General features: G+C 38.9%; 1 non-coding gene across 1 annotated transcript; it reads right to left on the bottom strand.

The window, feature by feature from the left end:
- Positions 1 to 1,346: 1,346 nt before the first annotated feature.
- Positions 1,347 to 1,475, bottom strand: LOC129070070 (small nucleolar RNA SNORA33). The gene has a single exon (XR_008529084.1). It is a non-coding gene; the product is annotated as a small nucleolar RNA SNORA33 (small nucleolar RNA).
- Positions 1,476 to 5,121: the final 3,646 nt, after the last annotated feature.

Raw genomic sequence — 5,121 nt, 5'->3', positions numbered from 1 at the left:
GCATTCATTTACTCTTATTTTCTCCTAAGAATTGATTTGTTGTTGTTATTATTATTATTATTATTATTATTATTATTTAGAGAGAGGGCGAGGGAGGGAGAAAGAGGGAGAGAAACATATATCAGTTGCCTTTCACATGGTCCCAGCTGAGGACCTGGCCCACAACCCAGGTGTGTGCCGTGACTGGGAATCGAACTGACAACCTTTCAATTCGCAGGCTGTCGCCCAATCCACCAAGCCGCACCACCCAGGGCAAGAATCAGTATTTGATACTTTGGAGGTATTTCCATAATTTGAAGCCAGAGAAGAATATTTCTTCAGTAACATTGCACAGGTTGAAACATTTACATCTCATTTATTGAATAAATATTGAGATACTACCATGTGCCAGAAAAATATTAATTGGCTGTTGTTTCTCATCAGAGGAGCCTGGTATATTTTATAAATCTTTAAGAACTGTTGGAAAAGGATATGTACTTCATAATAACATTGTTTGTTTGTTTTTTAAGATTTTACTTATTTTTAGAGGGAGGAGAAGGAAGGGAGAAAGAGAGGGGGAGAAACATCGATGTGTGAGAGAAACATCAATTGGCTGCCTCTTGCTCACCCCACCTGGGGACCTGGCCCGCAACCTAGGCAGGTGCCCTGTCAGGGAATAGAACTGGTGACCCTTTGGTTCATAGGCTGGTGCTCAATCCACTGAGCCACACTAGCCAGGACATAACATTGTCAATATATCTTAGTCATTTTAAGACACGCAGAATTGAAATGGAGTCCCTTTCCAGTGCAAAAATTAAGATCAGTTGTAAAAAGTGATACAGAGAATATATGTATGTTGACTTGCTTATTAATTTGCTCAGAAAACTTAGAACTAGGTCACCCCTAAGATTCTGTAACCTTTATATATGTGTGATAAACACCTTACTTTTTCTTTGAGGTCGATCTGCCAAGAAAAAAACCTTTTAGTGTAGTAACAATGTGTAATGCCTTCAATATTTAGTATTTATTAAATGTCTACCATGGGTCAGGCACTGTTCTCATATTTCTAAGTGTGGAGTAATGAGCAAGATAAACAAGGTCCTGCTTTCCTGGAGAAAGTAAACAGTAGGCAAGATAATTTCAGGTTATGAGTGTTATTCAGAAAGGAACCAGAGAGATAACGGTCAACATTTATGAGAAGGGGGTCTTCTTTAGCTCCAGTGCTCTGAAAAGGTGGGAGTTGACATTGAGCTGAGAGCCCGTTGGGGAAAAAAAGGCAACAAAGTAAAGGTTCCTTGGTGGAGTATTCCAGAGAATGCTAGACCCTCAAGCTTTGGAAGGCGTTGGGCATTTTATTTATTTATTTTTCCTACAGTTATTTTCAGGACCTTAATGATTTCAAGGTCTTTAAGGCTCCTAACATGGTTTTACTATTGCCAACTTTCTCTCAATTTCTGCAGAAACACTTTCAGGTAAGCAGACTCATTGGCTGGCTTGGCACTGGGCATTTTAGAAGATGGAAAAGGCCAGTGTGGCTGGCGCCGAAGGTGATGGGGAGTGGGAGGGAGTGGGGCAGGGGTAGGGGTAAGGAGCCCAGATCAGGAGACTTTGTAGGTAAGGGAGAGGAGTTCGGATTTTATTCTAGGTACACTGGGAAGCTTCATTGTTAAGAACTGTTAAGAGGAGAGTGGCATGATCTGATTGGCACTTTTAGGAAACCACTCCAGCTCCTGCGGGAGACTAGCTTGTAGGGGGCGGGGTTGGTGCCAGCGGGGAAGCTGGAAGACAAGCTAGGTTCAATTAAGATTAATCCAAGAGAGTTGGTCTAGGGTGATAGAATAGGGATTGACAGAAGTGAATAAATACAGGTTGTACTTTGGAAGTAGAATCACAGGACATGCTAAAAAATTACATGTAGACCATGAGGGGGGAAAAATCAAGAACATGTTGAAATACGTAGGAGAAGCATGTTTTTATGAGGGAGATGGTGGGGTTAAAAGTTAAGAGTTCTGGTTAGCTCATAGAATGAGTTTGATTTTTTTAATCCTTACCCAAGGACATGTTTATTGATCTTTTTTAGAGAGAGAGGAAGGGAGAGAGAAACATCCATCAGTTGTCTCCTGTACGTGCCCCAAATAGAGATCAAACCCACAACCTAGGGATGTGCCCTGACTGGGGATCGAACTCACAACCTCTTGGGTCGATGCACAACGAACTGAGCCACTGACCAGGGCAGGTCATACTGAGTTCGGATGCTTGAGAAAAAATGATTGCTAATATCCCTTCATCAGACTTTAAAAGGAAAGAGGATCAAGAGGTGGCAAAGGAGAAAGCAATTTCTTGGGTATGGTGATAACGGCTCTGCATCCCAGTTACTATCATTATAAGCCTTTCCTGATAGAGTGATTTTGCTACCAACCTCATTCAACTTAGTGACTTCGCTTATATAGTCATTCATTTGTTTTAACAAATAACTTACTGAGCTCTTCTTCTGTGCTAGCCATTGTGCTAAGCTCTGAGAATATGATCTGTAAGTCACAGCCTCTAAAATCATGTTAGCTTTTCTTCTTTCCAACAGTGTTATCAAGGTGAATTCACAGGGGAAAGTGGTGGCGGGGAAATGGAGACAAATGTATTTAAACAATAAAATTTTTTTTAAAGTTGAATTCAAAAGATAAAATTCAAGTATAACAGGCACTGGTCTTAAAACCATTCTTTACCTAATACCCATCAACATACTCTGCTGTTTGTCATTTACTGTTTGTAGTGACTTCACATTTTAAGATTTTATCTTTAGTTACAGTAGAAAATCTCGTTGGCTGGTTTGCAATCTTGCACTGTACTCCTTTAGCCTATTCCACAAACTGCTTCCCCTGAGCACAGCTTCCCAAAGACAGCTGCCCTCTGAGAATTCATTGCTTATCTAGATTTTAGCAGTTGTCAGACATTTTGATCTCAAAGCTCCTTTGTACTTACAATTGAGGATGCCACCCTAGTGGGGCAACTCGGTTAGAGCGCTGTTCTGATATGCCAAGTTTGTGGGTTCGATCCCTGATCATGGCACGTACAAGAATCAACCAATGAACACGTAAGTAAGTGGAACAACAAATCTGTTTTACTCTTTCTCTCCCTTGCTCTCTCAAAGGAATAAATTTAAAAATTAAAATTGAGAATGCCAAAGAGCGTTTATTTATATAGGTTATATCTTTATATTTACCCTATTTGAAATTCAAATTAAGAAAATTTTAACAATTTATGTTCAAATGACAACAATAAACTCATTGGACTTAAACAGAATCATTTATAAACAATTATTTTCCAAAAAAAAAAGTGGCATATTCTACATTTTTTGTAAATATCTTTAAAGTTTGGCTTAATAGGAAAGAGGTTGATTTTCATAACTGGTATAACATGTCATGTAGCCTTGGAAAACTCCACTGCACTGCACTCATGAGAGAGTGAGGTTGAAAAAGGTAATGTCTTCTGATTATTAAAATAGTTTCATTGGGATCACCTGCCCACTTGGAGGTTCCCCAGAACCCTTTGAGAACTGGTACCCTAACCTGTTCTGTGTTGGGCACTGCGCAGAATAGATGTTCAAAGTAGGAAACTTAAAACAGCGGTGGCTGGTCTAGGTCTCACGTCCAAAGGAAAACTTGAATCCCTCTATTACTTAGTACACACTGATTTTGGTTCAATCTGGAGTCATGGCAATGGCATGTCTTTAATTGTTAGTTTATCATGGAATATATCAAGTTTCTTGGCAACACTGGATTCTTTTAATATGTTTTGGAGCATTTGAGATCTTGCTCCCTGGCATATGCCATCAGTATGGCCTAAATAATCTCTCATAAAAATTTTAAAAATACATATTGTTTCATTTGCTTGAACTCTGACAAAGCCGTGTCATCTTTTTTTTTTATCCCTATTATTAGAGAGTCACTAAAGAGTAATAGAGGCTCTCCCTTACACAGTTGGTTGTTATTCTGGGCTAATTTTGTAAAATCTCACATGAAATATATAGGCCCAGAACCTTTAGAAGTGTAGCATCATGATGGAATTTGTATTAGAATAAATGACCTACCACAACCATAGATTTCAAATAACCTTTTGTTCCTCTTTTCCTTACCCCTGAAACCAATTATTAGGGCAAGACTAAATATTGAGCTAATAAGAAATAACTTTTAAAAATATTTTATTTATTTATGTTTAGGGAGAAGGGAAGAGAGGGACAGAGAGGGGGAGAGAAACATCCGTGCGTGAGATCATTTGCCTCTCGCACGCCCCAAGCTGGGGACCTGGCCCACAACCCACGCATGTGCCCTGATCAGAAATCAAACTGGCGACCCCTCAGTTTGCAAGACAATGCCCAGCCCATTGAACCTCACCAATCAGGGCTTAAAAAAATGATTTTTGACATAAAATTCCTTTGCAATTTTCTTCTTCATTTTGCTAGATTTAGACAGCTAATAGGCTTAAATGCATCATTCATTCATTCACTTCATTTATTCATGTATTCAATAAGTATATATTGAATGCCTACTTAGAAAACTACATAATACCTGAGCAGTTGTCTGAGAAAAACAATGAAATTTGTATGTATGTGAATTTTAGGGTCTTACGGTATAGATTATCTTTTGGGGGGAACCCTAGTTATTAATAACATTTGTTTAAATGCCAATCTCATTATTATTTTTGGGGAACCACACTGGACAAAGGAGAGACTTTTCCTCTTCCCTTGCAGTTCCTCTGGGAAAGGTGTTGCAGTTGCCTGTAACTCAGTGGACTCTTCTAGGTTATCTACATCTCGTTCATCTCTGCTCCTCGGATTACAATTTGAACCAAAGCTGTCAACTTCTCCCTGAGTCATGTGAATGGGCTTGATAAATATATATTTTTGTTTGTGATTAGAAAATACACATATCCACAGTTCAAATGATATTAGTTTTGGCCAATTAAATATCTTCTGATACTTGGGGTTGGCACACTTTCTATAAAGGGCCAGATGGTAAATATTTTAGACTTTTCAGGCCCTACCAGTCTTGCAGCTATTCAATGTGGTTGTGAAAGCAGCTGTAGGCAATGTATAAATGAATGAACATGCCTATGTTCTAACAAAACTTTAAACAAGAGACCTGGCAG

The sequence above is a fragment of the Pteronotus mesoamericanus genome, unplaced genomic scaffold (assembly GCF_021234165.1).
Source record: "Pteronotus mesoamericanus isolate MK-2021 breed Mesoamerican mustached bat unplaced genomic scaffold, CSHL_Meso_final contig_24, whole genome shotgun sequence".
In the NCBI taxonomy this organism is placed as follows: Eukaryota; Metazoa; Chordata; class Mammalia; order Chiroptera; family Mormoopidae; genus Pteronotus; species Pteronotus mesoamericanus.
This window is presented reverse-complemented; position numbering and strand designations above follow the sequence as displayed.